Source organism: Syngnathus scovelli, chromosome 3 (genome assembly GCF_024217435.2).
Source record: "Syngnathus scovelli strain Florida chromosome 3, RoL_Ssco_1.2, whole genome shotgun sequence".
NCBI classification, from domain to species: domain Eukaryota; kingdom Metazoa; phylum Chordata; class Actinopteri; order Syngnathiformes; family Syngnathidae; genus Syngnathus; species Syngnathus scovelli.
Genome location: NC_090849.1, coordinates 8,481,730 through 8,495,079, shown reverse-complemented (window position 1 = coordinate 8,495,079; position 13,350 = coordinate 8,481,730).

The following is a 13,350-nucleotide window of genomic DNA, read 5'->3' as shown; positions in this document are numbered from 1 at the left end:
TACATAATTGTTTAAACGTACGTGTTTCATCTGTGAACCACGGAGTTGGCCATCTACGGCGAGTTTTCAGACGTAGCGGTGCCACAGAGTCGATGGCTTTTAATAATGTCGCATTGAATTCATTTGTAAGATTATCGATAGAGCCACTGTACGCGGGAAACATGGCGGTTGCCGGCGACAGTAACTCAGATAGCGCAGTTGCAGTCATGGAGTTAAAATTACGGCTGCTATAATTCTGATTGCTCTCTTGTCTTTGACAAGGAACTAAAATTTCAAATTTTATTAAAAAATGATCAGACAGAACTGTAGTGTATGGCAGTACTGTTATATTTGAGGTTGCTAGTCCCCGGGATAATACCAGATCTAAGGTATTTCCATTCTTATGCGTTGCTGCCTGTTCAGCTTGCGTAAAACCAAACGTATCGATTAAAGTTTGAAATGCCGAAGTCAGTGGTTCTGACGGTGAATTCATGTGGATGTTGAAATCACCCATGATAACTATATTATCTGCATTTGTCACTAGATCAGCCACAACTTCTGAAAATTCATCCAGGAAGCCAGAGTAAGCCCCGGGTGGGCGGTAAATAACAACAAGATAGAATGACGGTAACGCAGTGGATCGCACAATGAGAACTTCAAATGTTTTAAATACGTGATTTGAGCGAGGCCTAAATCTAAGCTCAGAATTTGAGATGAGGGCGACACCCCCACCCTTTTTTTGAAGACGAGCCACATGCGAGCTCACAAAATTTGGAGGCGAGGCCTCGTTAAGTGGCAGCAGTTCATTAGGTTTTAACCAGGTCTCGCAAAGACCAAAAACGTTTAGATTATGTTCCGTGATAAGGTCATTAACGAGAACTGCTTTCGTATGAAGTGATCTAATATTCATAAAACCGAATTTAAGTGTAATTGGTTGATCAGGGTGCGTATCTATCGAAGGATTTTTAAACGGGATGCGAGTAAAATTGTGTTCTCTAGGCCTAATATCACCTCTCAAAAGTTTATTAGGGCGGTGGGATGAAACGACCGTGGGAATTTAATGATGAGTATTTGTTACACATGTGAAGTTATCTAAAACAGGCACCGTTTCATCAGCAAGACCGGTTGGGACGGAGTGATTGGATTTGTCTACTACCCCAGTAGAAAGTGTGTTTATGTGTACTGCAGCACTATTTAAACTGTCGCGCTCTAGTCTACACGAGGAGCTATGTGAATGCTGAAAGTCTAGCCTAGCGCTAGTTAACTTTAACTTAACAGACTCCAAACCCATCCTCACAGGTGGTCTAATCACCTGTGCCCTGGCCTGCTCTAAAGTGACCTGTCATGAGTGTCTCAAACAGTAATCTATATTCCTAGAAAGAGTGAAGGCGCCTTCACGGTTGGGGTGAAGGCCGTCCTTCCTCAGCAGGTCGGGGCGGCCCCAGAAGGAGGACCAGTTATCTATAAAATACAGTCCCTGCTTTTTACAGAACCCAGCCATCCATCGATTAAGGGAGACTAATCTACTAAACCTCTCATCAGTGCCTCTCCCAGGCAGGGGGCCAGAGACAAATACTCGATGCCGACTCATCTTTCTGGCAAGATCACAAGTCCTCGCTATGTTTTTCTTTGTGATCTCTGATTGTCTCATCCTAACATCATTGGAGCCGACATGTATCACTATGTCCGAGTAGCTAGTGTTGTTGGAACTACGCTGTTGACTAGGCCTATTGTGAGTCAGCTCCCTAAGATTAGCTTCTATGTCGGGTGCTCTACCCCCAGGAATACACATTACCGTGGCTGGATTTTTAAGCGTAATGTTGCGGGTAATGGAGTCGCCTATGACCAAAGTGCGAGGGCCAGTAAACCGAGATGACTTTGGACGGCTATGCGTCTTACCTGGTTCATCGCGATTAGCAAGCCGCTTGGGGCTAATGCTAACCGGGCTAGCGGGCTGACTACAGCCCGCGTCTGTGTCCGCCGCAACTACTGTTATCGCACTATTCTGCTCTAACTGGCGGACACGTCCCTCTAGCAGAGACAACCTCTCTAAGAGAAGGGTGCAGTTGGTGCACGAAGCCGTACATACCTCTTGGTCCGCTGTCATACTTTGTGTCCGAAGAGCGACGATCTGTCAGAACAACCCGGAAGCCGGAAGTGATTCCCCCTGTTCCAGACAGGGACAGAAGATGGAGAGGTAATCGATGTAATGTATCTAACGCTAGAAGTGTTTAATAGTGAATGTGGAGTTTTCCAAACACTATTGAATTTACCACTGGCAGAGTGGTATGACCGAATGCAAGCATTTGGTGAGAGTATTACGGAACTCTTCCTATCGGGCCGTGTCTGGACAAACGTCATCGGAGTGAAACGTAAACTGACTTTAGATTAACCCTACTAAAAATTAACTTTAAACTCCCCACCCTTGGCCCCTCACACCTCCTCAGCACAGTAGCCTGTGCCCCCCTAACCCCCCTTTATCACCTACAGTCACAGAAAGGTGGGGTTGTAGTCATTAGCATAACTATCTAAAATGTATAAGAGCAGGCTTGCAGACTCCTCTTTCACACACAAGAGTTTGGTCTACACATCAGAGAAAGAAGATGGCTCAAAAAATCCTCGCCAGACGAGTTTTACCAAGTTTTGTACCTATGGAACATGGGCCTGGGATCACACTCTGGTCCAGCCCTGACAACTCTGGTGCAGAGACAGACGATACTGACATGGCCTTCATCGCATGTCACCGATCTGCCTCGACAATCTGCAGCCCGATCGTCTCTATGGAGCTTTGTCATCAACCTTTGACGGGTTTGAGAGCCCTGAGACCCTACAGGTCACCCCGGGATACAGCGGCCAAAGCGGCCTAGCAAGCATGATGGAGTAGCAGCAGCAGCAGCAGCAGCAGCAGCAGCAGCGTGAACCATGGTCCTCGTCGCGAGCCATCGAGCTGTTTGACGACGCATGCGCACGCTATCCTGAAAATGGCATGGATTTGCCTTGTTTATCCGCCGATGACATCGCACTCATACTCAATACAGAGACAGAGGTGCCCGATGATTTTGAGGGGTACATGGAGCTGGCTGCGGGGGCGGACGACACAATCGTTACCAATTACCCCTCGCCCACAGCTGGAAACATCCCACTGATGGACCTTGAGTTTGGCATCGTTCCTCCGGTGACTTCGACGCCTGTGAGAGTCAACGCACAGCAGGAGGAACACAATATGACGGTAGAGCCTCTTAAATGGCTGGTGATTGAAGATTACGTACGCGTGAAACTGATGGTCGCTCATCTTTTGTATGATGCCTTAATTAAACATGCTAAAATGACATGTGACGGATGTGCCCTTGATGACATTAGCCAGCTGCATCATACATGTTTGTTTATTGAGGATCGAAGCTTTTATTTCGCGAATTATGAAGCAGTGATGGCTGAGTTGTGCAATGCTGACTTTCTCCATACGTTATTGACAATGCTTTTCTATTTTAAAACCTCAGCATCTCTTATAAACATTTGCAATACTGTTTCTGCCATTCTCCACGACCTCGCTCATGAGTGCAAGAGCTTTGCGCAGCTCCGTATGATAAAACAAGAAGCTCGTGACATTGTGTTGAGTAATAGCGAAGTTGAGCTATTATTTAGAACGTTTGGAAAGACACAATGGGAAATATTGTGAAAAAAATGTAGGCCCAATTGGTGACTATTCTAACAGTGTTTCTAGATTGTATCAAACACCAGCTGCCGAATGATATAACCGGGGAGCTAAAGAAATTTAAAACCCTAATAGGGTCCAAAGTAACACCATCTGTGTTATCTTCATTAATGCGTTATACTAAACCTTAGGAGTTGTAGAAAAACATTTTTTTTACCATGTTGAATTTTTTTACCATGTTGAATTTCTTTTTTTTTTACCATGTTTTTATTTTTACTGCTGTGTGTTTTATACCTGTTTCTACTTATTAGTAATGTTTTTAAGAACTAGTTGATTTTAAGAACTAGTTGATTTTTCTTTTTTTCTGTAATAAACTATTGTGACCAGAAAAGTGATTGTTTCTCTGTGTTTATTCAATTAAAAATCACAAGATGTCATACCTGTTTGTTTTATTAACAGCATCACACTCTGATATCCAGCAGAACGTACCTGATAATGGGTGGGAAGAGATGTCTTGAAAAGCTCTATTATAATGCTAAAAATCAAGCTAGTTTCGGGGGAGAGACACGCCTACACAGAACAGCGGCTGTTAGCTGTAAAAACACTAACATTAAAAAAGTGAAAGCTTTTTTATCCGATCAAGATGCTTACACTTTACACAAACCAGCCAGAATAACGTTTCCTAGAAATAAAGTTTTTGTTCGAGGTCCTATGAGACAATTTCAAGCAGATTTATGCGATATGCAATCATTAGCACGCTACAATGATGGATATAAATATTTACTAAACGGGATCGATATTTTCTCGAAACGTGCATATGTACGAGTTTTGAATGCTAAAACAGGTATGCAGGTCACCAAAGCATTTGCAGATGTCTTAATAGCTAGTGGCTCCCCATTACGCGTCCAAACAGACAAGGGGAAGGAATTATTTAAACAAACATTTCTAGAAATTAATGAGACAGCACAATATTACACATTTTGCAACGTCTTCCGATACAAAAGCGCAAACCGTTGAACGATTCAACAAAACGTTAAAGACACGCATGTGGAGGTTTTTCACAGCTAAGAACACACAACGTTACGTCGATGTAATTCAGGATTTTATTGTTAGCTATAATGACAGTTTTCATAGTAGTATAAAAATGACACCAAATGCTGTAAACGAGGATAATAAAGATATTGTTTTCACCAACCTGTATACAAACAATCCTTTCCACCGTGGGGGTGGTTCCGTTTTGAACCAGGTGAAACTGTGCGGCTTTCCAAACTAAGAGGGGTTTTTGAGAAGGGTTATTTACAAAGTTACACGGATGAAATTTTCAGAATAACACAACGTCTCCATCGCGTTCGTCCCGTCTATAAAATATCGGACTTGGCCAGTATGCCTATAGAAGGCAGCTTTTACGAAGCGGAATTACAATAAGTAACAATAAAAAAAAATAAAATTTTCCGCATACAGAAAATTCTTAAATCACGCACCGTGTCAGTCAGACGCGAGTTCCTCGTCTATTGGGTCGGGTGGCCGGCCAAATTCGACAGTTGGGTACCCGCAAAGAGCGTTAAAGACATTTGACGTTCGATAAAACGGTCATTCTGTGAAAATTACAAGATGGGTGAAGGCCAGAGAGAATTCTACGTAACATTAGCGTCAAATGCTAGTATGCACCTTTTCAGCGAGAATAGCCTTTCAGAATTTAAGGTGGAGTTAGCGCAACGTATCGCCTTAAAAGGTTCATGGGAGGTCAGTTTATGTGAGCTTTCATACATCAACTCAATCTCTGACATTCCTGAGAAAAAACAGAATTTCTATTTCAAATAGCCGAAGGTTTCTGCTCTCAGAGGCGACGTATTCCAAGATGATTCAGAAGTTCGGCACATGCTTAAAATTCGGGGAGGTGTCTACAACAGCCACGAACATTTTAACATTTTTTTGTGTTTACAATAATCAAGGGAAAAAAAAAACGTCTGTTGCGTCATTAGCTAAAAGTCAAGTTAGCTTCGGAAATTCAAACTCTATTAACTAAAGCGAGCAAGAAAAAGATTGATGTGTAATTTGATCAACATAAACAGAGGTTCTTGTTTTCAGGCGAAGAAGCTGGGGCCTGAATTTCCCTGAAGGAGTATTCCCAAGGGATTAATAAAGTTGAGTCTAAGTCTAAGTCTAAGTCTAAGGTTTGAGAATTATGTTCAAGAGCCCCCTAGCGTACATTGTTGGAATGAACCCTGAACATTGGCTCTCGCTCAAACCGGAAGGCGTAAACGTCCAACAATTACCAGTACCAGCTATTTAAAATAAATAATTTAGTGCATTTTACAATGGAGGAAAATTGAGCAGGTTTAAGTTATTGTAGGTGTGGCTTTCTGACACAACTCAGGTTTTTCATGTGGCCCCTTGTAAAAATTAATTGCACACCCCTGCTTTAAGCGCTAGTCATTTCGTACAGCCTTTATACCATCCATTTTAAGGTTAGTGCTCACAGTTCAAGAGAACATTTATGACTAAATAAATCGAGGTCCAGAAAGTTGTGTGGAATCGAAGCGTGTTCTGTCGAGGTTTAGGTGTACTGCCAAATGTGCAAAATGGACATGATCCAGATGACACTAGGTTTAACAACGTGGATTGGTGAGACTTTCTAAACAGAGTAGATTATTCATGTATGAAAAAAAGTACAGGTCTCCAAGAGTCAAAGCTCTACATTTACTGTAACTCCATAGAATGTCCCTGCCCGATGATCAGTGCGTCAGGCCAATGGATTTGAGATGCACAGCGACAAGGGTTCCATTTCTTCTCAATGTCATGCTAAAAAAGAAAATAATTTTTCACCCGGCATGATTGGATATTGCAAGTCTGCAATTGTAACCCAACAAGGGATATTTAGAGAATTTAATCATCAAGATCTAATCACAGCAGCATTTGTCAACACCATTAAAGTCACCTACTGTCAACACAATAATTTTTTGCAAAGCTCATTACCGAAGCTGGCCTTTTAATTTGGTGGAGCACCCTGGACTCATTTAGGCAACAGGGGAGCACTCCTCAAGTTGACAATCAAATTATCGGGATGCCAGTTTCAATGTCACACCTAGTCAACAATGTTTAGCATGTGCATGGAACACTCACCAGCTTGAGGCAAATAAGTCTAGGCATGCAACGCAGCATTGCTGGGAGCTCTGGAAGGGTGCTGGGGTCATGGCCGCAAGTAGCCAGCGGGTGTTAACAATCACTTGTAATTCATTCAACTAGACAAACCAGGCTTGACTGGCCTTTTGTACGAGGTGTCTCTTTGGTTCTCAGATCGGATTACCGGCTTCACAGGGCTGTGGTTTTGTTGTGAAATAAGATGACAGACTTTGACACCAAGGGCACATTATAACAAAGAACCCTTTCCTTTCCTTATCCATTGCAATCATACCAGTTTCTCCTAAAAAATATCCCCTTCTTCAGTGGTTGTCCATTAGTGGCCAACTACATCTGTCCCCCCCGCATGACATTGATGAAATAAATTATAATTAGGGATGCCAATATTCACGGTATTAAAATTGCATCAATATACACATATTTTTGGTCATACGAAACAATTGGCCCAACAACATAAAATATAATTTGGCTTGTCTTAATTGTCACATCGCTGATACAGCACTGTAGGTCCTTCTTACAAGTTATGTAGCCAATCTAGTGGCTGTACTCACTGTTCAGTATACAGCCACACAATTGTCCGCATGCGTGTGACCAGATCAAAGGGATGTTGGATTTGTTGCACCATTTGGGAAGCGCGCTGTCTGTGCCTCATGGCAAAAGCCAGAGCCAATCATCTGTTATCCAATTTACTCACTGTGTGTTCATTTTCTTTTTCAGTTTTAGGAAAAGGCTAAGACACCGAAACAAAATTTAGACTTACACAGGTTGGTTGAGTTCAATCACAATTCTTGTTAAGAAAGCTCTGTTTTCAGGAAAGTACAATACAGCGCTGAGCCTTTTGTGCGACCATGCTCAAGAGCAAAAAGTCTCCATTCAGAAAAGGCAACGTTCAAGGTTCTTTGGTCAGCTTATAATCAGTTGCACATGCCGCTGTGGGCCGAGTTTGATGGGTGAGGAATCTTTGGGGTGAGGCAAGTTCGTAGGAGAGTTTGATTCCATGGGAGTGGGTGCTTGTTCGGTGAGAGCTGATTTCGTAGGGTTGGGTGCTGATTATGGGCGATTCGATGTGTGTGGGTGCTGCTGTTTTTTTTCCTTTTCGTCTTTCGGCCTTGGCGATCATCTTTGGCCGGGTTCTTGGCTGTCTCCCTCTGGCACCTGCTGGTTTTATCTCCAAGTGACCTTCCTGTAAACATTCTCCTCCATTCTTGCACATACACTGACGCACCTCGTCCATTCATCAGCCTTCCACTTTTGTCATTCGTTACGGACTTATGTGAAGTTTTGTGTGTGACATCATCAATTCATTAATGTTCCCTAACCATGCAAAGTTCTTACTCACCACTTACCATGCATTTGTTTGTTTGTTCTTTTGACACTCCATGTACTTGTTTGCATTGTCACATTCTTAGTTTAATTATGCTTCCGACCATATTTTTCATTATTAGTCAAAACATTTTCTTTCTGTCCAGAACATTCAATAGTAATCCAAGGCTGGCGTCTAGCAATGAGCAAAATACATCGTCACATCAAGCATTAATCAGAACAAAAGATATAATCAAGTACAAAACATTCTTAGACACCTTGGGCCATGTCCATGAATTAGAATAACATCAGGCATGCATTAAAACCGTTCCATAAGGGTCGTTATGCTATTCAGGCAATATATCAACAAACATTTGTTATTTCAAAGTGCACAAAAACACATATCAGATCATGAAGTTATAAAAACCTATGTCATCACCATATATAAAAATGTCTAGTTATGTCTTCTTTATCGGTTTGGTGTACAGGTATAATTATATGCTTAAAATGTTTCTTTTATTGATTTAATATGTGAATATACTTGCCTGCTTATGTATTTTATTCAATGAGGTTTGAGCATATCTGTTTTTGTAGGACTTTTTGTATTTCAAAGTCAAAGTCAGCTTTATTGTCAATTTCTCCACATGCCAAAGACACACAAAGACACCGAAATTTCGTTCCCCCCTATCCCACAGTGACAAGACATGGCCCACAACAGACAAACAAGTAAACAAGTATAACAACAGCGTGCTGAATAAATAATGAATAAATAACACAATAAATAAATAAATAAATAAATAAATAAAGAAATAAATAAGAGGAGCAAAAAAGGAGCAAGTGCGCGTACAGCAGACATTCCAGAAAATAGCGCAACAGTGCCGCACGCTACGCAGAAGGGGGTAGCGAGTTCAGGGTCCTAACAGCCTGGAGAAAGAAGCTGTTGGCGAGTCTGGTGGTGCGGGAGCGCAGGCTCCTGTACCACATTCCTTCAGGAAATACACTAATGGTTGGCTGACCATCCCACGCAATGCCAGTGTAGGTACCAGATCTACTCGGGCGTTCAGACCGACTCGGTGGGCCTGGGACTGTTGACGACGTCATGTTATATGATTGGCCGGAAGACAGTACAGTCACGTTTAAAGTTGTGGTTGGTCTGTTTTGTGGAAATTGGATTGTAGTTCTTTGGCAAAAACAAGGAGGCAGGAAACTTGAGAATGAAACTATTATTAAGAAGGATTTCTGACAGCCCGACTTCTAATAAAAGTTTCACTTTTTTAACTTGGTGATTAGTTGATTAATTCATTCTTTCCACATTTTAATTGGAAAATGTGAAATATGCTGCCACAGCTGGTAGTGTCAACTTATATTGAGGTTCTTTAGTGTGTTAAATGTTTTGATTCAATGGTGGGAGATCAATGCTTTTGATTAATAATAATATTTCAATGACGTTTGTTTGTTTTTCAACTCATATGTGGTCCAATAAATAAAATATCCCAGACTGGATAGCATAAATACAATTATGTACAGACTCAAACTACAAAATTATGTTTATATTGCCAATATATTGCCTACAATAATAAGACAATGTATGTTATCTGAATAACATTTAATATGTTACGTCAGGCACGTTTTCAGTTTGTTGTCCATGAGCGCAATGTTTTGTTTTATTTTTTTTCATACTGACATTCAGGACTTTTCAGGGCTTTTATTACAAAGTTTAAATCACCAAGTTTTATAGGGGACTATTATGGAAAACTGATGTTTGCAATGCATTTTTGTCCAGCCTATTTCTGAAAATGTTTTTGAGCAAGCAGATTAGTTAGACTGGGTGGATGCAACTTTGCCCAAGATCAAAATGGCATTGTGCACTCATCATTCCCTTTCTGTCTTTTATTACTCTACTTGTGGCCTCTGGCTTGTTCCAATGTCGTGTGACCCATGCACTGTCCATAAATATGCTGAGTGAAAACAAACAACACACAAACTGGGCAGGGTGTCTACACTTTATTACAATAATCAGATTTAAACCAATGAAAACAGTTAGGGTAAATGTTGAGAGTGTGCAAAACTAGTCAGCCTTATGAGGTTAATCTTGACCGATGTGGGGACAAGATCGAAATCTAGTCAGGGAAAACACAGTGTTGAATTGTCACAACAGACACAAGTCAGAGGTTTTTCAGTTACATAAATTACAAAATGATCTAAAGCAGAGGTGGACATTTATTCTGCTCTCAGATGTGTTTGAGAGAGAACATGTATGTCAGGGTTTTCCAGATTATCTTTATTGTATGATTATGTTGGAATGCAACCTGTAATAAATATCCTAGCTTGTCCCATCCTACACAACGTCGTAAAACACGTCTCTATCCATTCCACGCTTACCCCCCACCCTGTTTCACTTAATAAAAATGCTCTTGCAGGAGGCGAGAGTCAGATTTCATTCGATCATCGCTGTATGCACAGCGACGAATGGACTCTCCACCTGCAGGTGTCTAAAATAACTTACTTGTCTCCCGTGTGGTTCTTGCAAAATAAGTAAGAGTGAGCACAACTCTAACAATGTATGTTACATAGGCTACTTGCACATGTACGCATCACTTGCAATGCAATCCCTATTGCACCATGTATAAAAAAAATCATGCAGTAATTTTACTGATGTCTTTTACAGTTTCGCTGCACTAGTCTGTTTTGAACCTTTTATTGGCTGTGATGTAATGTCATGAATTATGTAACTGTCTCACACTGTACAGTTGGTTGTTTATGTATTTGCTTTTACAGTGGAGTCTCGGTTTTCGACCACAATCCATTCCAGAAGGCTGTTCGAGAAGTGAATCATTCGAATTCCGAATCATGTTTTCCCCCTTACAAATACTGGAAAAAAATGTAATCCATCCATCCATTTGCTGAACGGCTTAGTCCCCACGGGGGTCGCGGGTGTGCTGGAGCTTATCCCAGCCGTCAATGGGCCGTAGGCAAGGGACACCCTGAACCGGTTGCCAGCCAATCGCAAGGCACATAGAGACAAACAACCATTTGCACTCGCACTCACACCTAGGGACAATATGGAGTGCTCAATTGGCCTACCAAGCATGTTTTTGGGATGTGGGAGGAAACCGGAGTGCCCGGAGAAAACCCACGCGGGCCCGGAGAGAACATGCAAACTCCACACAGGGAGGGCCGGAGGTGGAATCGAACCCACACTCACCTAACTGCGAGGCGGACGTGCTAACCAGTGCTCACCGAGCCGCCAAAAGAATGTAATCCGTTCCAAGCAAAAAAACAACAACGCTTTTTTTACAGCATTTTTTCATTTTTTTACACCATAAACTGCATAAATGAGTAGGTAATGTATAAATAAATAATATAAATAATAAACTGAATCAATAGAGTAGGCTAGGCTGGGGAATGTATTGCCGTATCTGTAGCAACTCGCTTGTGTGTTTCATACTATTAGTAAAAGATATATTTTTAAATTGTGAAGGGAAAAACACAGCACAACAAAGAGTGTTGGTTTGGTTTGTTGGTAAGCACAGTCGCCCCTCTCGCAACATCACTTCCTTTAAAAGCGTCTTTGTTATTCAGGATCAAGCTTATTGTCGATTTTGCCATGCAAAACACCCGCGCTAACTCTGACACACGCACACTGGACTCATATTTTGCGATTAGTTCTTTTTAAAATTCAACCGTTTTGAGCACAACTTTCCTCTTTTCACCATGATCAGCTTTACTGCTCCCACTTGCTTCCTTTGGACCAGGGGTGTCAAACAATTTTTTTTCGCGGGCCGCATTGTAGTCATAGCTTCTTTCGGAGGGCCATTATGAAATGTATGAGCACCTCATATTATATACAGTAAAAGCTACAAAACAAACTGACAAATAACTCATTTTCAAATCAGACGAGGAAAAACTGGTCAAATATTAAAATATAAGTATTAAAAGTGAAGACAATTTGCAATTCTAGTAATGACACACGAATTTGATGCACAAATTGTCTTCGCTGGCCGCATAAAATGATGTGGCAGGCCGTATCTGGCCCCCGGGCCTTGAGTTTGACACCTGTGGTTTAGAGGCATGATTAGAGTCGATGCAATCATCAGAGTAATGAGAAGGTAATAACGAACGGAGTCAGTTGGCATGCGGGTCCTCTCGGCTCATCTCACGAGGTTCAACAACCAAAATTTCGTCCCACATCCGAAGCAAAAAATCAGGAATTTTTTGTTCGAATACCGATTTGTTCGAGAACTGGAACGTTCGAAAACCGAGGCTCCACTGCATTTTCCTTTTACGTTGCCATCAGGTGTTGCCAGGTTGGCACTGGAAATGTGAATCTGTTCAAGTGCCCTTCCTGCATAAGTAATGGTTAACTAAATAAATAAAAACTAAAAACAGTACAACAGATTGTGGTCCAGAATGCACTGCACTTTTAAACATTATCCTGTTTAATAATCAATTATTTAAATGTATACATCAATTAAGAATCAATTAACATTGTGATGCGTGTCAATCCCTTTTTGTGCTGACAGCTCCTCTTGGTTATTCAAGTTTTTCAACCTCATCATATGATACAAAAACAAAAACAGCTAAGCTAGAAAATGTGTATGAAATGGTTAAATAACAAAAATATCTTGTTTGGTCTGCCTGCGGTTGGTTCTTTGTTTTGAATCATAAGGTGGCAGGACAAAACTGCCCCGAATATGAACAATCAATTATTTATATTCAATTCCACCAATAACAACCATTCAGCGAGTGGACGATGATGTTTTTCTTTTTGTTTTATTTTAAACTTCTTGTGTCATATTAGCTCAAGAACTCAACAATTCACTGAAGCACTTTTTCTTCCTCTGCCTTGTGTTTGAGAGTATTTTTTGTTTTTGATGCTTGTTTGATTTCTTCCTTCTGTGGCTTTTGTGTACCTTCCTTGTTTAGTACGATCATTTCTTATTTTGTTACTCACGTCGACCTTAAGTGTCATGTCACTTTTTGTCGAGTCGTTTGTTTTATGTTTACGGGCACTTTTTGTGAAATACACTGCGTAAATCTGCTGAAGTCTTTTGTGGTTGGATTTGCGGTCTTCAACTTTTTAAATGTTTAACTCAGCCATGACAACAATCACATGAGGAAACAGCCGTGTTCATTTTAAAAGCACCACTCAAAGACCCTACCCTCACTTGTCGAAAAGAAGATGCTTGCATGCTTAAGTTAAGACCTCTGTTGGTAAAAGGTTGCATCTGTTTACATGTCACAAGTAGTGAATTCAGTTATGGATTCAGACCATT